Genomic DNA, 23,120 nt, shown 5'->3' with positions numbered 1-23,120 from the left:
AGTACACCTTTGTGCGCAGGCGGCCTTCGGCCGCACTTATGGATTATAACCCTCAAAAAGTAGAATTCTCTTTCTGTGTTGCGAAGAAAAGGCGCTGAACACCTTTTGCAGAGTACACCTTTCTGCGTAGGCGGCCGTCGGCCGCACTTATGGATTATAACCCTCACAAAGTAGAATTCTCTTTCTGTGTTGCGAAGAAAAGGCGCTGAACACCTTTTGCAGAGTACACCTTTCTGCGTAGGCGGCCGTCGGCCGCACTTATGGATTATAACCCTCACAAAGTAGAATTCTCTTTCTGTGTTGCGAAGAAAAGGCGCTGAACACCTTTTGCAAAGAACACCTTTTGCAAAGAACACCTTTCTGCGCAAGCGCTAAATAAATATGTATACAAATTAAAGAGAAATAAATTCTCTATCAAATGATATCAAAATTGTCCAATTCCTTGAAGAGGTTTTCGAGAAATATTAATTTGAGAAAATGCTTAATTTGAACTTTGACCTTTAATAATTGTTGTAGTTGTTGTTTCCCAAAAAAAAAATTACATCGTTACACTCACCTCGATCCCCGTATGAATTTTTTTAATTCGAGACTTGGTAGTATTGTGCATTTATGCCGATAATATTATTAACCATTTAAAAGTTATGAACAAAAAACTTTTGTTAAATTTCGTTGTTTTCTATGAGCAATTACCACGTCAAAAATGCACTGAATCACCAGTTTCCACTTTTAAAACACTACTAAAACGTTTCCGGTTATTATTTTATGCAAACCGAATCATTTATTCACTTTTATTTTATATATTTCGTTAATAAAACAGAGTAAACAAACTTTGCGCCTGCTAAAATTATTATAACCTCAAATCGCTGGTATTGCCACTTTATTTCACATTTCATTTGCGCTATTATACTCAGTTTACACTATACACTATACACTTCTTCTTCTTCTTCTTCTTCCTTTCATCTAAATAAGATATTGTAACCAAAATATAATAGCAAATTTCGCTATACCATCGCGCGATTTTTTATTAAAAATTTTCATTATTTATCGAAGTATTGATTTTTATGGAAAAAGCGACGCAGGCGAAATCTCGCGTTTTTTTATTATAAATTTTCATTATTTATATATATATTAAACGAAAGAAGATACCGAAAAGCATTGAACAGTGCACACATCTCATAAGGAAGTGAATTATTACGAAATACTAATACAGTGGCAGCACTATAGCTATTTTGGAATCTCGCGTTTCGGCTCGCAAAGATTGTCAACTTCTTTTTAATAACAAAATAATCTATCTTAGGTTGATAAAACTATGTGTTTCTTTAATAAATAAGTTAAATTATATATTTTAATAGTGTTTAAAAAGTGAGAACAGGTGATTTAGTGAATCTTTGTCGGTGTAATTGCCCATAGAAAACAACGAAATTTAACAAAAGTTTTTTGTTCATAACTTTTAAATGGTTAATAATATTAGTTCCCCCTCCGGATTGTTATTAGGGGGGCCGAAACGCGTCGTTTGGTACCCCTCCCGACTTTTCCGCACCTTTTTTAGGGGTTGTTACCCCACCCTAGAGAATTACCGTTTATTTGTTTGATGTGTATTGGCCCGGCTTCTAATGAAGCTGTAAACGACTAATACGTTTTATAAATATAATTTTTTATACGTCTAGCTCGGGTTCCTTAACAAATTTGAGTAATAGGGAATTTACATGAGGCGATTTTTAAGGCAACTTTTATTGAATGCAACAATCGTCTGGTGTAAACGGCCTTTCAACTAATCGAATTCAATGAAGTTCTGGCCCCGTCAGAACGGGTACTCCACAGGCAAACACCGATGGCCTAACAACTGTCATTTTGACGAGCAATATGATTGCAAGTTTTTGTGTGTGGGCACTTTAATGTCTTGAAATAAGCATTTGCCGCATGACGCCACCAGAAAACATTCTCTCATTTCAGTGTTTAAAACTATTTAAATCTTTAAAAAACTTGCTGAATAATTTTCTTAAACGTAATCATAAATAATCCAATAGGGAACAGATTTGTATATTGAATTAATATCAAAATAACATCGATGTTACCACCAGCACGCTTTCTTTCAAATGAAAAAATGGCTGTCAAACTATCGAATTGCCTGCAATAGATGTCAAGCAATAAGCGCTGACGAATTCTTGCTCATTCTCTTTTGTGTTTTCTATTTGCTTTTACACGTTTCAATTCTGTTGAATTCAAGTTTTTGATTCTTTAAATGGGAAGCAACGAAAATGCCAAAAGCAAAGCAAGAAAGTTGAAACGACTTAACCGTACAGACGCATGTGTACTCGTCCCTTTTCTTCTCACCCCCTCCCTGTAAAAATCGTTGGACCATGTAGTCTATTTGTGGTAAATTGTAGTACTTACAAAAGTGTTCCTCTGTCATGCTGTAGCGGACCAACTCGTGTCTCTGCGCCAGCTTATTGTTTGTTATCCGATCACTGCTCGTGTTTTAACGAAATGTGATTGAAGTTGAGCATTTGAAAGCACATTTGCATGTCTGGCTGTAGCTGAACGTGTAGAGATGCTCGCTGTTAGTCCTTAGCTCCCAGCATGTTCGGGTTCGAATGCCGTCAGAGGCAACATGTAGTTTTTAATTTTTGTCTTGGTTTTTATTAATGTCGAAAAAGCATTTGAGAAGTGAAGAACAAAAGCGTGTACAAACGACAATGCCATTGTTAATATGTTGGAGTAGTTTTGTGCTACTCTGATGTAACACAGGGATGGAGTATATGGTCCTGCCCTAGGACATCGCAATGTTAATTGGACCAAATTTTTTATATGAATTGTGGTTAATTTTGGAGTACTCCTTGGTCTTTAGGGAGTACTCTTTACACGCATGCATGGAGTAGTAGCGATTTTTGTAGGGCTCTCTTCCACATGCGACCAGAATTGAAATCTATATTTGAACTGTGTAAAAGCAGTCTAATGCGGCGTTTTTGCTGCATTTAAAATGCAACATTTAGCACTTTCGAACATATTTTTTCGAAGAGCGTTCATGCTATGGCATAGCAGAGCTTATATCTTGCCATCTATTGCCGGCAATTTTCATTTGCACGAAAACTTCGTGGCTCCAACATCATTATTATTTTAATATAAAAGCAAAAATTGAGCTGTTTCCTGTTAAAATATTTGTTAATATGTACTTGGATGTAAAATAGCCTATTTTCTAAATTTTTTAAGCGATTTAATATGGCAAAAATACATTTTCAAAGCAATCTTTCAAATGCTTATATCAAAATATAAAAAGCCCACACAAATATTGCCACTGATATAACTTATATCTAGCGACCAAAATGACAGCTGGACAGCAATAAATTTTATCATATGGAGACGGCCAGTTAAGCTGAAATTAGTCAAGAACGTAAACTTACCGGTACGTAAACCCGAGTCAGCTGACACGATCTGTCTTACCAAAGCGCCATGTAAATGAAAACTCAACACCGCAGAATTTTTTTGCAGTTGTAGGCCGTAGCGCAGAAATCTGCGGAATTTAAATTTTTCCGTGTCAGCTGATTTCTCCTTCTTTAGATGGTTGCCACTTCGTCAGTTTTACAGATGGTAAAAAAGTTATAAGTTCCTATTCAAAATATGTTTAAAATATTTGAAATTTACTATTGAATAAGGTTTTTGTTGAAAACTAAGTAGTTTATATTTAGCTAAAATCTATTGTAGCACGAAAAATTGTAGTTGAAAGGGTTAGTTTATGGAAAGGCATTGAAGAGTGGCAACAGCGTAGTAAGCAACAAAATTCTGCGTATACAGACTGGGTTTAAGTATACGTTCTGCGTTCTCGACTAATTTCAGCTTTAGCAAATGTACATTTACGCGAGTTCGAAATCGTATGCTTTTGACAAACAGCCGTGTTGCAGTCGCTATTCAGATCCGTATCTATTACGATCAATTCTCACGCTGAAGATAATGTGCAAAAAACCCTACTGAAAATGAAAAAACAAATTTTAAACCAAAAGTTCAATACACTTACAATACAATATACTTNTAATATGGCAAAAATACATTTTCAAAGCAATCTTTCAAATGCTTATATCAAAATATAAAAAGCCCACACAAATATTGCCACTGATATAACTTATATCTAGCGACCAAAATGACAGCTGGACAGCAATAAATTTTATCATATGGAGACGGCCAGTTAAGCTGAAATTAGTCAAGAACGTAAACTTACCGGTACGTAAACCCGAGTCAGCTGACACGATCTGTCTTACCAAAGCGCCATGTAAATGAAAACTCAACACCGCAGAATTTTTTTGCAGTTGTAGGCCGTAGCGCAGAAATCTGCGGAATTTAAATTTTTCCGTGTCAGCTGATTTCTCCTTCTTTAGATGGTTGCCACTTCGTCAGTTTTACAGATGGTAAAAAAGTTATAAGTTCCTATTCAAAATATGTTTAAAATATTTGAAATTTACTATTGAATAAGGTTTTTGTTGAAAACTAAGTAGTTTATATTTAGCTAAAATCGATTGTAGCACGAAAAATTGTAGTTGAAAGGGTTAGTTTATGGAAAGGCATTGAAGAGTGGCAACAGCGTAGTAAGCAACAAAATTCTGCGTATACAGACTGGGTTTAAGTATACGTTCTGCGTTCTCGACTAATTTCAGCTTTAGCAAATGTACATTTACGCGAGTTCGAAATCGTATGCTTTTGACAAACAGCCGTGTTGCAGTCGCTATTCAGATCCGTATCTATTACGATCAATTCTCACGCTGAAGATAATGTGCAAAAAACCCTACTGAAAATGAAAAAACAAATTTTAAACCAAAAGTTCAATACACTTACAATACAATATACTTGAATTGTTTTTACCATAACCGAACATTTGTTTGTGTATATATTCATTTGTCGGTGCTGTCAATTAAAATGTCCTCATTTAATTAGGAAACAAAACAAACAGAGTTGATCACAAATTCATCCAGATTTCTATCAGCATCACATCGATATTAAATTTCCATAACTTTTCTTTATCCAAATACTGTAAAATAATCAATGAAATCTCGATCGGCGATCACTGAAAGGCAGCTAGCCACTGTATACGCGAAAAAGCAATGTTGCCACTTTTTATCATTAAACCATGTTCGGATCGTGGACATTTTGGAAGATCACAGAGTTGCTTTTAGCATTTAGATTCTTAATGCAAAAATGGAGTTGCATTTAGTTACATTTAGGCGTAAGCAAACACAGCCCATAAGCTTGATATACAGTTCAATGTGAGCGTGAGCGTGAACGTTCGCAAAGGCAAAGAATTCCATTTGTATTCTTNGATCGTGGACATTTTGGAAGATCACAGAGTTGCTTTTAGCATTTAGATTCTTAATGCAAAAATGGAGTTGCATTTAGTTACATTTAGGCGTAAGCAAACACAGCCCATAAGCTTGATATACAGTTCAATGTGAGCGTGAGCGTGAACGTTCGCAAAGGCAAAGAATTCCATTTGTATTCTTATGGACGCTCACACACATCTGTCAAAACTTGCCGTTCACATGCGAATGCTTTGCGTACGCACACAATTGAGTGCGAGCTTGAAAAAAAGGCATTTTATGCATTTTAAATTAGTTTTTAATCTAAAATTCTGAAAGATATTTTAATTCTCTATCTTTTCATGTCTCAACTATAGCAAAAAGTTGAGCAATAACTAAGATATTGGTCAAAATAAAAAGCTCACGCTCACGCTCGCATTGAACTGTATATCAGGCTTAAGGGCCAGTTTTTCAGTGCACGGCCGTGGTTTAAACCCAGTTTAAACGCACGGTCTGGCTGGTTTAAACTAAGATCAGCCAATCAAATGTCAGCCAGCTGTTCAATTTAAACTCCGTTTACTTAATGGGCTGTTTTTGCTTACGCGTAAAAGCACATTTAGCGCATTTAGCTCTAAATGCTACTCTAAATGTACATTTATCCATACAAAATTCGTCACCTAAATGCAACTAAATGCAACTCCATTTTTGCATTAAGAATCTAAATGCTAAAAGCAACCCTGTGATCTTCCAAAATTTCCACGATTCGAACATGGTTTAATGTGAAAAAGTGGCAACATTGCTTTTTCGAGTATACAGTCGCTAGCTGCGTTTCAGTGATCGCCGATCGAGATTTCATTTATTATTTTACATTATTTGGATAAAGAAAAGTTACGCAAATTCAACATCGATATGATGCTGATATAAATCTGGATTAATTTGTGATCAACTCTGTTTATTTTGTTTCCTAATTAAGTATGGAAATTATAATTGACAGCACCGACAAATGAATATATACACAAACAAATGTTGGGTTATGGTTAAAACAATTCAAGTTTTTGTATTGAATTTTCGGTTTAGAATTTTTTTTTTCCTATTCAGTAGGGGTTTTTGCATATTATCTTTTCTGTGAGAATTTATCGTAATAGATACGGATCTGAATAAGCGACTGGAACACGGCTGTTTGTCAAAAGCATACGATTTCGAACTCGCGTAAATGTACATTTGCTAAATGCGGTAGCATGAACGCTCTTTGAAAACATATGTTCGAAAGTGCTAAATATTGCATTTTAAATGCAGCAAAAACGCTGCATAAACTAAGTTTAAACTGGCACTGAAAAACTGTCCCTAAACGGCCTTACACGTGGATCGATTTATCGGTCAACCAGTTGGCCAACCGCTAGAAGTTGGTGGTATATAAGCCGTGTGTGGGCAAGTTGGCAAACCTTTTGTGGCGGCGTCTTGCGCTTATTTGCCAATAGTACCAATAATCAATACTTATTTGCATGATTTAGTTATTTGCAAATAAAAAATTAACTCAGCGTTTTTACGGCAAAGTTTACCATTTTGCAAATTGTTATTTGCAAATAATACGTGCGTATAACATAGTATTAGTTGACAAAAAAGCTGATAATTGTCTTCAAGACGTAGGCGTCCTGACAATAGTTAGGACAATTCATTTTGATCAAAATATCGAACGTGGGCGTTGAATTACAAGTTGCAGAAATACGCATTTCGCGCGAGCTATTTGAGCTAAAAACAAAAAAGTAAAAAAGAAGAGATAAAATTACATACACATCAGCTTCTCTTTAATTATTATAGTTATTTTGTTATGAAATTCTCTTCTTTCTTGCACAAGACGTCAAAATTATTGTCTGCATACGTCAAATCATTGTCCGATTTACTGTCTTCAAAATAATCAAGACAGTGATTAACGGCGCGTTTACGTTAGACAATGCTGTAAAGACAATAAAGAAAAACGCATTAATTGTCAAAAACGCTGATAATTGTCTCCGCGGCGTAGGCGTCCTGACAATAGTTATTACAATTCATTTTGAGCAAAAAGTTGGACGTGAAACGCAATTGGAAAGAAGAGACAAAGTTACACATCAGCGTCTCTTGTGTTATTTTAGTTCTTTTGTTATGAATTCCTCTTCTTTCTTGCACAAGACGTAAAAATTATTGTCTGCATACTTCAAATCATTGTCCCATTTACTGTCTTGGAAATAATCAAGACAGTGATTGAGACAATTGGAAGAGTATGCAGTGAAAAATTGTGCATGTATTGTTATTGTCATGACAGAATTGTCCGGTGTAAATCCTAAAGCTTGATATACAGTTCAATGCGAGCGTGAGCGTGAACGTTCGCAAAGGCAAAGAATTCCATTTGTATTCTTATGGACGCTCACACACATCTGTCAAAACTTGCCGTTCACATGCGAATGCTTTGCGTACGGACACAGTTGAGTGCGAGCTTGAAAAAAATGTATATTATGCATTTTAAATTAGTTTTTATTCTATAATTCCGAAAGATATTTATATCTCTTTTAGGTGAATCAACTAATGCAAAAAGTTAGGTAATAACTAAGATATTGGTCAAAATAAAAAGCTCACGCTCGCATTGAACTGTATATCAGGCTATACTTTTCCAATTGTCTCAATCACTGCCTTGATTGTTTTGAAGATAGTAAAACTATTTTCAAACAGGCGAATTAGCTGAAGCAATTAAGCTCTAAATTGCGTTATTGTGTTTTGTGTACATACACACGTCAGCTGCCCAATTAGCGATACGAAATCAGCTGTTGGATTACCTACAGTGACGGAAAAGTTGTTACAATCGTAACTTTATTTAGTTTGAAAGTACATTCGGGACAAACACACAATTTTAGGTACCTTTGGAACGTAGCCAAATAGCTTCTCAGGAAATCAGTTCTTATTTTTACTGACATTGCAATGCATTTTCTGGTGCGGGCAACTGGTCTAATAGCTTCCCTCCTTTGAAGAAGAGGCATAAAAATGATACAGAAGGGTGGTCAAAGTAACGCAACTGTAGTGGATTTCGCCAGATAGATGCAAAATACTTCGTTTTAAAAAGTCAGATCGAACAACTGGGAAGAGAGGGATTCACAACATAGTTTTGCCTCGCGCTGCTCGAAGAGATACTTTTCATAGCCGAAAATTTGTTTAATGTGAGTACAGAAGTTGATATGGCATTGATCGGAATTGTTACCTCCTATTTTTCTTTATATATAAATACATATTTACTTTTTAGGTACATCTATTTACTTTTAGGTAAGGTTTCCGTAAATCAGGTACAATTTTATAATTCAATTTTCCATCCTTGATGGAATATCCGCTGTAAAAGAGGACCAGAAACAAACAGCTGATTCAATAAACATACCTCCAAGTCAAAATTAAGCATACCTAGCAGGGTTGCATAGAGAATCCGACACAAATTGATTGCCAATTAATTATTAATCGCCAATTAATAATATTGAATTTTCGTATGATAAATTGTGTAACAATTAAGGCCTAGGCATAAATGCAGTCTGGCTCCAAATCTCAAATCAGAAAAGAAAATATTGGGATCGTCAGAGATGATTGAGTTGAGTATAACGGTATACTTCTTTTTTGAGGAAACAACAACAACAAGAATTATGAAAAGTTAAAGTTCAAAATAAGCTGTTTTTGAAATCAAGATTTCTTAAAAACTAACGGATATATTGTGAAAAATTTCGCATTCAATAGGAAATTTGATTCCCTTTCATTTGGTATACGTACTTTATATAAATGTTGTATAATTCTTACAAAAATTGAATTTATATAAAATAATTATAAAAAAAGCTTACAAACCCTAAGTGCGGCCGACGCCGCCTACGCAGAAAGGTGTTCTCTGCAAAAGGTGTTCAGTGGCTTTTCTTCGCAAGACAGAAAAAGAATTCTACTTTGTGAGGGTAATAATCCCTAAGTGCGGCCTCCTATGCAGAAGGATGTTCTCTGCAAAAGGTGTTCAGTGCCTTTTCTTCGCAAGACAGAAAAAGAATTCTACTTTGTGAGGGTAATAATCCCTAAGTGCGGCCTCCTATGCAGAAGGATGTTCTCTGCAAAAGGTGTTCAGTGCCTTTTCTTCGCAACACAGAAAGACAATTTTGTAAGAACTATACAACATATATCTAAAGTGCGTATACCAAATTATTCATCCATTTGTTTTTAAGAAATCTTGATTTCAAAAATAGCGTATTATGAAATTTAACCTGTGATAACTGTTTTTGTTGTTGTTTCCCTAAAAAAAGAAGTATACCGTTATACTCAGCTCAATCATCTCTATCGATCCCAATATTTTCTAATTTGAGATTTGGAGCCAAACTGCATTTGTTCCAATTTGACGTATGCAGAGGATAATTTTGACGTCTTGTGCAAGAAAGAAGATAAATTCTTAACAAAGTAGATATAAGAATTAAATAGACGCTGGTGTGTATGTAATTGTGTCTCTTCTTTTTTATTTTTTAGTTTTTAGCTCAAATAGCTCGCGCGAAATGCATATTTCTGCAACTTATAAATCAACATTCACGTTCGATATTTTGATCAGAATGAATTGTCCTAACTATTGTCAGGACGCCTACGTCTTGAAGACAATTATCAGCTTTTTTGTCAACTAATACTATGTTATACGCACGTATTATTTGCAAATAACAATTTGCAAAATGGTAAACTTTGCCGTATAAACGCTGAGCTAATTTTTTATTTGCAAATAACTAAATCACGCAAATAAGTATTGATTATTGGTACTATTGGCAAATAAGCGCAAGACGCCGCCAATCTTACGTTCATTTTCTTTTTCGATGGTCATCTTATTGCCTTTTTATAGTCAAATCGTTGCCATTTTTTACTTTATTGTGCAATGTAAACGCGCCGTAATGCATGCATACTTCCACAATTGTCTCACTTAAAGGTCCTACACACGCATTGATTTATCGGCCAACCAGTTGACCAACCTACATAACGAAATTCTCAATTAGAACAGATCTGGGGGTCAATTCTCGTTCTGTGAAACGGTGAAATGAAAACTTTTTTCGCGTTTTCATTGCACTTCCGATTCGCTTTCAGTGAAAAAATGAAAAGAAACGTCAAAGTGTTTTCACATGAAAAAAAAGTGGAACGAAACGAAATTTTTCACTTTTTCACAACCCTGACGATTCTCGTTCTGTGAAACAGTGCAACCAACTGTCAAAAACTTATCATATGTAAGAAAATTATACACAGCCTATTTATACGTGAAAACAAGATGGAGAATATACCAAGAGGAAAGCGCGCCAGCGAAAACCAAAAAGAGTTTTTAATAAATTATCTAGGCAATGTAGACATTGCAAACGATAAGTATGAAGCCTTCTTAACATAAACAAACGAATACCAGTTATTTATAATTATAGATTTGTGACGGCAGATGGTGCCAAATTTCGCGAAGAAAAGTGGAAAGAACTAGCGGTGAGCCTTAATGCTCTTGGCGGCACTCAAAAGGATGGTGCAAAATGGAAGAAGTAATGGAGCGATTTAAAGTATGTATATAAATTTTTCATGATGTGATTATTTTTTTAATGTTTTGTTTTAATACCTACAAACAGACTTCATACTCGCACAAAATATAGTGCAATAAGGCAGGCAGAGCAGAGAAGTGGTATAAACGGTTTGAGCCGGGCCAAAGCACTGTCACCGCTGGAAGAGCGCATAATTAAGATTACAACTGTGCAGGCAGTCGATGGTGATGAAACGGGCGAAGTGGGATTTGAAGCACTCGACATGGCAGAAGCTTCTCACAATCTCGCTGACATTGTGGAGGAGACATTCGAAGTTGTTGTGGCTGAATGCGAGTTAGATGGTACTGCAGCCGCAACCACATTGGAAGATGCAACTACGTGTCCAATGATGGGGGCGAGCACCTCAACTGCTGCATCAATAAGAGGCTGCACAGCAGCAGCCCGTTCGAGAGGGCGAAAAAGAAAGGCGCAAGCAGAAAACCCTCAGTTAAAAAAATTTTTTAGGCTAGAAGAAATCAAGGTAAGGGAAATGGAGATCGCCAATAATTTAAAACGCGAACAGATCCAAGCGGTGAAGGAGCAGACAGAGGCAATAATAGTAATACAACACTTAATTGAAATTTTGAGGCGGCCGTGAGAATGTTTCAATTTTAGAAACAGCCTTGTCCATAAGTATTAGACAATTTTTTTTATACCTTTTTCTAATGCTTAAGAAAACTTGAAGTCCTTTTTCTTCTTAGTATTTTTAGAGTTTAAGAAAATATGAAGTCAGTTTTACTTTTAATATTTAGAATTAAAGAAAACATGAAGTCGTTTTTTTTTTTAAGTTTTTTAGAGTTTAGGAAAATATGGAGTCGATTCTATTTTTATTTTTTCTAGTGTCTATGAAAATATGATTTTTTTTAGCTTTTAAAAATATATGAATTTCTCTGTTTAATGAATTTATATACAAAACTTACTTGTGATAAAAACTGCATTTAAAAATACTTATCTTGGAAATATAGCAATCTATGTGTGTATTTTTATATTTCTTCTGGAGCCTAATATGAGATATCGAATATGAAAGAATTCAATTTTTTTTTTATTTTTTAGTCTTTAAGAAAATATGAGGTCCTCATTGCAATGAATTTATGAACCAAACCTTTTGTGATAAAAACTGCCTTTAAAAAGAATTTAACATTTGAAATATAATATACATATGCATATTTATTAATATATGTAAATAAGTAGAAATACGAATGTAAAATAAAAAGTTGAATTATTTTCAATCTAATTTTGAATGTCATTAGTAAAAGCATTTTGAACAATTTGCAATCGTTGTCTTTTCGCAATGGATAATATATTCTGTGTTGAAATAGCTGAAGAAGGGCCACCACATTCTTCAGGNTGTGATAAAAACTGCCTTTAAAAAGAATTTAACATTTGAAATATAATATACATATGCATATTTATTAATATATGTAAATAAGTAGAAATACGAATGAAAAATAAAAAGTTGAATTATTTTCAATCTAATTTTGAATGTCATTAGTAAAAGCATTTTGAACAATTTGCAATCGTTGGTCTTTCGCAATGGATAATATATTGTGTTGAAATAGCTGAAGAAGGGCCACCACATTCTTCAGGTTCTTCAGAGTCTTCCAAATAAATTGCATCGAACGGCACTCTAGCCCGAATCAAGTAGTTGTGTAAAACCAGGCAAGCGTTGATTATGAAACCTGCTTTTGGTGGACTGTAGAAAAGGGCTCTTTCCTTCGACAGACAGCGAAATCTGTTTTTAGTAAGCCAATGCATCTTTCTACAAGAGCTCGAGTTGACTTGTGTGCTATATTGTAGCGCTCTTCTGCGGTACATGATGTCGCACTAATTGGTGTCATCAGCCAAGNAGTGCGGAAGGAGTTTCCAACTGGTCACTGATAATAGGCCCTTAACACGGATATTTCATCAAAGTAGTAAGCTTCAGCAAGGTTACTGAGATATGCTGAATTTTTATCAAGCTTTGACTACGAAATTGTGTATAAAAAAGGTTTAGAACAGGTAAATGTGGACTGCTTCTCCAGAGCTACCACAGCCATAGAAAGAGTATCCACAGACAAACTCATCAACGAAGAGGTAAATTAATTATGTCAATTATCAATTTTCGAAATTTCAAATGAATACATAAATGCTGAAATGCTAGCACAAGAAATGGCAAAAGCCCCTGATCTTTCAAAAATTTTAAATAATTTATTCATTTGTACTAATGAAAACGAAAAAAATTATACATTTTACGTGAACTCCACCACACACATCCAGGCATAACGAAAATGAAACAACTCGCAGGAAGATACTGCTACTTGAAGGGAATCGATCGCGATATTGAGAGAATGGTAAGATCGTGTGAGGCGTGCGCCCAGGTTCAATCAAAACCAGCAAAAGTTCCACTTCATCATTGGGAGGAACCAACCGGGAACTGGGAAAGGATACATATAGACTATGTCGGCCCTTTCCAAAATCACCATTTTCTAATAGTTGTCGATGCAAAATCGAAATGGGTTGAGTTTCGAGCCATACGGAATTCACCAACCACGCTAATAACAATAAGCCTTCTAGCAGATATTTTTTCCACACACGGGTTTCCGTCAATATTAGTATCCGATAATGCCACTATTTTCACCAGTGAGATATTCAAAACATATTGCAGGAAAATGGTATATTTCAAAAACTCNCGGGAACTTTATATGTCTGTGGGCTATGTTATTAAGTGCAATTGCCACCACTTGCACACATCTGCTAACTGATGTTTGGGATAAAGCAGATAAACTGTCTTGCCCCACACTTTTTTGAAAGCTACCAGTGGCAAAAAAACGCAGGGCGCTTAAAATAATTACATGACTCGGAACAGCATGTCTCCGTTGCGAGTTTGGCATAAATGGCATTAATTCATTAATTAATTCCAGGCACAAAGCTTTAGGGAACCGATATAAATCAATGAAATGCTCGTCTGTTGTAATCTCAAAGGGATTTTGGTCGTCGCGAAGTCTGCGCNTCATCTTATCACAGAACGAGAATTGACCCCCTGACCGGTTGAGAAGCAGACATTTGAAATAGTAATTGAGAAAAAAGTGTGTGACGCTCGTAATTTTGAAGATTGCTATTTCTGTTTTGCTTTTTCTTTATGTGCATTTTGTCGGTGGTTTATTTCGGTGATGTTTAAGCGGTTTTCAATAAATTTTTTGTGCAAATGTAATTAAAATGAAGTGCGCGGTGATTGGTTGCAAAAACACGTACAAAAATAATAAATTAAACCGCGGCCGTGCACTGAGAAACTGGCCCTTAAGCCTGATATACAGTTCAATGCGAGCGTGAGCGTGAGCTTTTTATTTTGACCAATATCTTAGTTATTACTCAACTTTTTGCTATAGTTGAGACATGAAAAGATAGAGAAATAAAATATCTTTCAGAAATTTAGATTAAAAACTAATTTAAAATGCATAAAATGCCTTTTTTTCAAGCTCACACTCAACTGTGTGCATACGCAAAGCATTCGCATGTGAACGGCAAGTTTGGATAGATGTGTGTGAGCGTCCATAAGAATACAAATGGAATTCTTTGCCTTTGTGAACGTTCACGCTCACGCTCGCATTGAACTGTATATCAAGCTTTAGGATTTACATCGGACAATACTGTCATGACAATAACAATACATGCACAATTTTTCACTGCATACTCTTCCAATTGTCTCAATCACTGTCTTGATTATTTCCAAGACAGTAAATGGGACAATGATTTGACGTATGCAGACAATAATTTTGACGTCTTGTGCAAGAAAGAAGAGGAATTCATAACAAAAGAACTAAAATAACACAAGAGACGCTGATGTGTAACTTTGTCTCTTCTTTATTATTTTTTAGTTTTTAGCTTAAATAGCTCGCTCGAAATGCGTTTCACGTCCAACTTTTTGCTCAAAATGAATTGTAATAACTATTGTAAGGACGCCTACGCCACGGAGACAATGATCAGCGTTTTTGACAATTAATGCGTTTTTCTTTATTGTCTTTACAGCATTGTCTAATGTAAACGCGCCGTTAATCACTGTCTTGATTATTTTGAAGACAGTAAATCGGACAATGATTTGACGTATGCAGACAATAATTTTGACGTCTTGTGCAAGAAAGAAGACAAATTCATAACAAAATAACTATAATAATTAAAGAGAAGCTGATGTGTATGTAATTTTGTCTCTTCTTTTTTACTTTTTTGTTTTTAGCTCAAATAGCTCGCGCGAAATGCGCATTTCTGCAACTTGTAAATCAACGCTCACGTTCGATATTTTGTAAACGCGCCGTATGTGTGTTTTGATAGGGAGCGTCAGATTGGCAGCCCTTGCGACATCGGACCCAACGAACGTTGGCCAAATGAGAATATGCATTAATTGTCATATTGTTTGAGTAAAGTAGACATCGAGACAATACACCCCTAGAAGATTTTCTTAAAAGTCGAGTTTGATGACTCGATTCATCAAGTTTACGGTATAAATCAAATAATCGACATCCACTCCAACCAGCATTCCGGTAATGATATGGAAAAGTATTACGTAAACGTGGAAATAAACGGGCACCGTCAAAAATTTGAGGTCGACTCAGGTGATGGATTCACGTTATTACCGCGAAATAAATTCAGACGTCTCGATATCAGTACTAAACTGCAGCCTTCAACTATCGCTTTTCGATCATACACTAAAAATATAGTAATACATGACGGTAAAATCAAAGTGGTAGTTAAATACAATAACCATTGTTGAGAAGAAGATATGTATGTTGTACCGGATGGCTATGATGCTCTCCTAGGCCGAACGTGGATAAGACGATCTGTGTCGATTACAAAATAGGAGTCAACCCACAGTTAGTATCTTCAAACTACCCAATACGCCGAATCGACGAAATACTACATACCCTTAGCGTTAACTAGACATGGTGCAAACGGCCCTTAAAGGATCGAAATATTTTTGTCGACTTGATCTTTTTAAAGCTTATTTACACCTTCGAGTGTGCCCAGAATCTAGTGAAATGCAGACCATATCAACACATAAGCGTACTTTCAGGGTAAACCGATTGTAGTTCGGTATTAAAACCGCCCCATCAGAATTCAACCATATAATCGAACAAATATTGTCCGGCCAGAAAAACACAATGTCGTATTTCGATGACATCATTATACACGGAGCTACGAAAGCAGAGTGTAAGGAAAACTTGATTAATTGCCTCCAACTGTTAAAACAGCGTAATCTGCACCTAAACAAGAATAAATGTTCTTTTTTTCAAACACGCGTAGAATATCATGGCTATGTTATTCAATTCAACGAAATCTCGAAGTCTCCATCGAAAGTTCAAGCGATCACTGAAATGCCACGTCCAGTTTCTGCTGACGAAGTCAGGAAATTTTTAGGCCAGGTGACTTATTACGCCCGATTTACACCGAATTTGTCGTCAATAACATACCCATTACGTCTATTACTACGAAAACACGTAAAGTATTATTGGTCAACTGCGAAGCAGCACTTTCAAAATTGAAAAATATCATCTCCAGCGAAAAGGTCTTAATACCCTTCGATCCAGAGTTGCCAGTTATTGTTGCCTGCGATGCGAGTCCTACAGGAATAGCAGGGGTAATATCTCATAAAGTAGGCGACATAGAACGTCCGATTGCATACGCATCCAGATCATTAACGTCGGCTGAACAAAATTATAGCCAGCTAGATCGCGAAGCACTAGCGATTTTGTTCTCCGTCAACCATTTTTTTATGTACCAGTGCGGAAGGAGTTTCCAACTGGTCACTGATAATAGGCCCTTAACACGGATATTTCATCAAAGTAGTAAGCTTCAGCAAGGTTACTGAGATATGCTGAATTTTTATCAAGCTTTGACTACGAAATTGTGTATAAAAAAGGTTTAGAACAGGTAAATGTGGACTGCTTCTCCAGAGCTACCACAGCCATAGAAAGAGTATCCACAGACAAACTCATCAACGAAGAGGTAAATTAATTATGTCAATTATCAATTTTCGAAATTTCAAATGAATACATAAATGCTGAAATGCTAGCACAAGAAATGGCAAAAGCCCCTGATCTTTCAAAAATTTTAAATAATTTATTCATTTGTACTAATGAAAACGAAAAAAATTATACATTTTACGTGAACTCCACCACACACATCCAGGCATAACGAAAATGAAACAACTCGCAGGAAGATACTGCTACTTGAAGGGAATCGATCGCGATATTGAGAGAATGGTAAGATCGTGTGAGGCGTGCGCCCAGGTTCAATCAAAACCAGCAAAAGTTCCACTTCATCATTGGGAGGAACCAACCGGGAACTGGGAAAGGATACATATAGACTATGTCGGCCCTTTCCAAAATCACCATTTTCTAATAGTTGTCGATGCAAAATCGAAATGGGTTGAGTTTCGAGCCATACGGAATTCACCAACCACGCTAATAACAATAAGCCTTCTAGCAGATATTTTTTCCACACACGGGTTTCCGTCAATATTAGTATCCGATAATGCCACTATTTTCACCAGTGAGATATTCAAAACATATTGCAGGAAAATGGTATATTTCAAAAACTCATAGCTCCAGGACACCCAAGTACCAATGGGCTGGCTGAAAAAAATGTTCAGACGTTGAAAAACAAGTTGAAAGCTATGACGTATGAATCAGGATCTATTCAATTAAAACTTAGCGAAATCTCGCAAAGATATAGAGCAACACCGCTTATTTGCGGGAAATGTCCGGCAGAACTCTATTTGAACAGACGTATTCGTATCAGACTGGACGCACTGAAACCTACCGCGCAGGCTAAGTCAACTATAATCACTCCGGGTGTGCGACAAATAAGCGTGGGAGAGAGAGTACAACTCTACACACAATGAATAATAAAACCATCTAGAAAATGGGGATTGTCCTACGTAAGTACGGCAAGCTGCATTACCTAGTAAAATTAGATGACGGGTACACTTTGAAACGCCATATCGACCAACTAAAAGTAACTAGCGTCGAGAACCGAAAGGTTAGATTCGACCCAAATATTGTAGTTTTAACTGCTCCTGCAATCCCTTTTGAAAATTCTGAGTTTGACAAACTTTTCAAAAGGACTTGCCCTTTCCACGTCTAACAGCTACTTAAAAGTGGCAATGCAATCGCTTTATCTACATGAACCAATTAGAACAGATCTGACCGGTTGAGAAGCAGCCATTTGTAATAGCAATTGAGAAAAAAGTGTGTGACGTTCGTAATTTTGAAGTTTGCCATTTCTGTTATGCTTCTTTCTTTATGTGTATTTTTTCGGTGGTTTCTTTTAGTGATTTTTAAGCGATTCTCAATAAATTTTTTGGGCAAATGTAATTAAAATGAAGTGCGCGGTGATTGGATGCAAAAACACGTACAAAAATAATAAATTGGTTAGCACAAACATGNATTTTGGTCGTCACGAAGTCTGCGTCGGAGCACTCTGAAATTATCTCTGAAATACATAATACGTTAAATTGTATATACTGCATTTAAAAAATTTACACCTTATTACCTTTGCTCGTCTCGAATTCTTTGCGATAATTCTAATAAAATAATTATTCCCGACATGTTTTGTTTACGTTTTCCTCAACTTTGACATTTACTTCGAAAATTCAATAGCACAGTTGCAAAAGTTTCACGACTATAGTGGTAATGGAACACGATTTTCACAGCACAAACCAGAATCGCAAAATAAGTGTCTGTGAAAAGGCAGAGTGAAAAGTAGTTGTGAAAACGAAAACTTTTTTTCACTTCATCTTATCACAGAACGAGAATTGACCCCCTGACCGGTTGAGAAGCAGACATTTGAAATAGTAATTGAGAAAAAAGTGTGTGACGCTCGTAATTTTGAAGATTGCTATTTCTGTTTTGCTTTTTCTTTATGTGCATTTTGTCGGTGGTTTATTTCGGTGATGTTTAAGCGGTTTTCAATAAATTTTTTGTGCAAATGTAATTAAAATGAAGTGCGCGGTGATTGGTTGCAAAAACACGTACAAAAATAATAAATTAAACCGCGGCCGTGCACTGAGAAACTGGCCCTTAAGCCTGATATACAGTTCAATGCGAGCGTGAGCGTGAGCTTTTTATTTTGACCAATATCTTAGTTATTACTCAACTTTTTGCTATAGTTGAGACATGAAAAGATAGAGAAATAAAATATCTTTCAGAAATTTAGATTAAAAACTAATTTAAAATGCATAAAATGCCTTTTTTTCAAGCTCACACTCAACTGTGTGCATACGCAAAGCATTCGCATGTGAACGGCAAGTTTGGATAGATGTGTGTGAGCGTCCATAAGAATACAAATGGAATTCTTTGCCTTTGTGAACGTTCACGCTCACGCTCGCATTGAACTGTATATCAAGCTTTAGGATTTACATCGGACAATACTGTCATGACAATAACAATACATGCACAATTTTTCACTGCATACTCTTCCAATTGTCTCAATCACTGTCTTGATTATTTCCAAGACAGTAAATGGGACAATGATTTGACGTATGCAGACAATAATTTTGACGTCTTGTGCAAGAAAGAAGAGGAATTCATAACAAAAGAACTAAAATAACACAAGAGACGCTGATGTGTAACTTTGTCTCTTCTTTATTATTTTTTAGTTTTTAGCTTAAATAGCTCGCTCGAAATGCGTTTCACGTCCAACTTTTTGCTCAAAATGAATTGTAATAACTATTGTAAGGACGCCTACGCCACGGAGACAATGATCAGCGTTTTTGACAATTAATGCGTTTTTCTTTATTGTCTTTACAGCATTGTCTAATGTAAACGCGCCGTTAATCACTGTCTTGATTATTTTGAAGACAGTAAATCGGACAATGATTTGACGTATGCAGACAATAATTTTGACGTCTTGTGCAAGAAAGAAGACAAATTCATAACAAAATAACTATAATAATTAAAGAGAAGCTGATGTGTATGTAATTTTGTCTCTTCTTTTTTACTTTTTTGTTTTTAGCTCAAATAGCTCGCGCGAAATGCGCATTTCTGCAACTTGTAAATCAACGCTCACGTTCGATATTTTGTAAACGCGCCGTATGTGTGTTTTGATAGGGAGCGTCAGATTGGCAGCCCTTGCGACATCGGACCCAACGAACGTTGGCCAAATGAGAATATGCATTAATTGTCATATTGTTTGAGTAAAGTAGACATCGAGACAATACACCCCTAGAAGATTTTCTTAAAAGTCGAGTTTGATGACTCGATTCATCAAGTTTACGGTATAAATCAAATAATCGACATCCACTCCAACCAGCATTCCGGTAATGATATGGAAAAGTATTACGTAAACGTGGAAATAAACGGGCACCGTCAAAAATTTGAGGTCGACTCAGGTGATGGATTCACGTTATTACCGCGAAATAAATTCAGACGTCTCGATATCAGTACTAAACTGCAGCCTTCAACTATCGCTTTTCGATCATACACTAAAAATATAGTAATACATGACGGTAAAATCAAAGTGGTAGTTAAATACAATAACCATTGTTGAGAAGAAGATATGTATGTTGTACCGGATGGCTATGATGCTCTCCTAGGCCGAACGTGGATAAGACGATCTGTGTCGATTACAAAATAGGAGTCAACCCACAGTTAGTATCTTCAAACTACCCAATACGCCGAATCGACGAAATACTACATACCCTTAGCGTTAACTAGACATGGTGCAAACGGCCCTTAAAGGATCGAAATATTTTTGTCGACTTGATCTTTTTAAAGCTTATTTACACCTTCGAGTGTGCCCAGAATCTAGTGAAATGCAGACCATATCAACACATAAGCGTACTTTCAGGGTAAACCGATTGTAGTTCGGTATTAAAACCGCCCCATCAGAATTCAACCATATAATCGAACAAATATTGTCCGGCCAGAAAAACACAATGTCGTATTTCGATGACATCATTATACACGGAGCTACGAAAGCAGAGTGTAAGGAAAACTTGATTAATTGCCTCCAACTGTTAAAACAGCGTAATCTGCACCTAAACAAGAATAAATGTTCTTTTTTTCAAACACGCGTAGAATATCATGGCTATGTTATTCAATTCAACGAAATCTCGAAGTCTCCATCGAAAGTTCAAGCGATCACTGAAATGCCACGTCCAGTTTCTGCTGACGAAGTCAGGAAATTTTTAGGCCAGGTGACTTATTACGCCCGATTTACACCGAATTTGTCGTCAATAACATACCCATTACGTCTATTACTACGAAAACACGTAAAGTATTATTGGTCAACTGCGAAGCAGCACTTTCAAAATTGAAAAATATCATCTCCAGCGAAAAGGTCTTAATANTTTCGATCGATTTTGGCTGTTTCTCTTTTGTTTATTTGTTTATTATTTTTCCATAAAAGCCAAGCTCATTATATAACAAATAAAATATAAATCCACATTTCAAACTTTGTGCAAAAATTATAAAATATCTGTAATGTTTCAGTTGATTCTGGTTTTTTTTAATTTTTTTGAGTATGCAGGTTTCTCTTATACNTATTATTTTTCCATAAAAGCCAAGCTCATTATATAACAAATAAAATATAAATCCACATTTCAAACTTTGTGCAAAAATTATAAAATATCTGTAATGTTTCAGTTGATTCTGGTTTTTTTTAATTTTTTTGAGTATGCAGGTTGATAGCGCATTAAATTTCAGGGCAATAATGTGCAAGTTTGAATGGGCTAAATAATCGCGTTGATTTTTAATATTTATTTTTTTCTTGTAGACATTTGGTTAGTGGGTCGGTTGTCGAAAATGCTAAATTACAATTGCTCGTTACATTTTCAATGAAGTCTTAAAAAAGTCGCCTTGTTTTTCTGACTTTTTATGCCGCTACAGCTTTTTTGATGCTTTTGCGAGCGTCCCTGTTGCAATAGATCAGCTTTTCCTGATTTGGCGTTTAATGTGCCTATTGCAAACATTACAATAAGCCTGGTAACCTCAAGTGTTTACACAACCAGCCTTTGAACAAGGGACCCTTAGTCCAAGATCCGAAAAAAAGTGCGCCTACGCTTGGTTTGCATCATATTTAAGTCATCTGTGTCCAAAGCAGCTGCTGCAAAACACAAAGCTTGTAAAGATTTTTTAAGAAAGTAATTCAAAATCAGTTCTACTTACAAGACACTTACCGTCAAAAAAAAAAATTACAGGGAAGTTAAAAACGTCATTTTTTACACCAAAACGTCCAAACGTCAACGGGATACAAAAAACGTCCAAATGACGTTAAAAACGTCAACCTGGCATCGCTGGGTGTAACGGCGACTGAAATTACGCAAATCGCTTTCGAAAAATAATTGCAACTTGCTCGTGCTGCACTAACAATTTTCATTTTTGCTGCTGTCAAACCAATCGAGTGTGGCCGTGTGACACGTGTGTGGCACAAACGTCAAATCGAAATGTCACGCAACACAAATCTTGGAATTTGAGTAAGCTTTTTACGCACGCCGTTCAATTTTCGTTAATCCCATACAAGTTGTATGTGCATGAGAAATTTTTGACAGTAAACTGACGGCGTGCGTAAATATTAGGTTGGCCTGTAATACATTAATATTTAAATTACGCGTGTTTATCATATTTTATTAAACATTTTTATAATTTGATAAAAATTTGCCAAAAAACGTGTCACATGGCAACACTCGTTTGGTTTGACAGCACTTGCAGCAAAAATGAAAATTGCTAGTGCAGCACGAACAATTTGAAATTATTTCCCCAAAGCGATTTGCGTAATTTCAGTTGCAGTTACACCTTGCAATTTTTATTTCCGAAAGTGATTTTTGCAAATCTACAAGAGGGGTTTCTGGCTGTTTTCATGGGAAAGTAGACTTTCCATTTCGCATTTTGACAGCAAAATTCGTAGAAAAAGTGCTCTCATTGGTACGTTTAACCGCACCTTTAAGGTCGATGTTATGCAAATTTTTTTTTGGCAAACTGCGTGCAATTGTTGTTGCAGCTGTGGGAACGCAGTTTGACGCATCTGGCAGCACTTGCTTTTTGATGGGACTTTTACTATTCTCTTTACAAATAGATTCGTAAGTTTTTCCTTTTTCGGTTGCAAGTTTGAACTTATAGATTTCCCACGCTGGTGTTCAGAAACTTCTAGACTTTTGTAAGTGGCACTTATATATCTTGTCTTGTAAAAGCGTATTCCTGAAGTGGCCTCCTAATTTTTCGTAAAGTAACAAATATTGCAATAAGTATTTGCCTTTCTTAGCTTGAGTATCCATAAATACATTAGCAAAATACTTCGC

The 23,120-nt window shown here is 35.9% G+C and overlaps 1 long non-coding RNA gene and 1 pseudogene across 1 annotated transcript; one reads left to right on the top strand and one right to left on the bottom strand.

Annotated features, from left to right (window-relative positions):
- Positions 1-10,575: 10,575 nt before the first annotated feature.
- Positions 10,576-11,052, top strand: LOC108359976 (uncharacterized). Its single transcript, XR_001847026.1, has 3 exons — positions 10,576-10,655; positions 10,709-10,834; positions 10,901-11,052. It is a non-coding gene; the product is annotated as an uncharacterized LOC108359976 (long non-coding RNA).
- A 1,030-nt stretch (positions 11,053-12,082) lies between these two features.
- On the bottom strand, positions 12,083-13,845 carry LOC108359971 (uncharacterized; annotated as a pseudogene).
- Positions 13,846-23,120: the final 9,275 nt, after the last annotated feature.

Source organism: Rhagoletis zephyria, unplaced genomic scaffold, assembly GCF_001687245.7.
Source record: "Rhagoletis zephyria isolate East Lansing unplaced genomic scaffold, Rhagoletis_zephyria_1.1 Rzeph_scaffold_00498, whole genome shotgun sequence".
In the NCBI taxonomy this organism is placed as follows: Eukaryota; Metazoa; Arthropoda; class Insecta; order Diptera; family Tephritidae; genus Rhagoletis; species Rhagoletis zephyria.
Note: the sequence above shows the minus strand (reverse complement) of the source record. Positions and strands in the feature narration are given on the sequence as shown.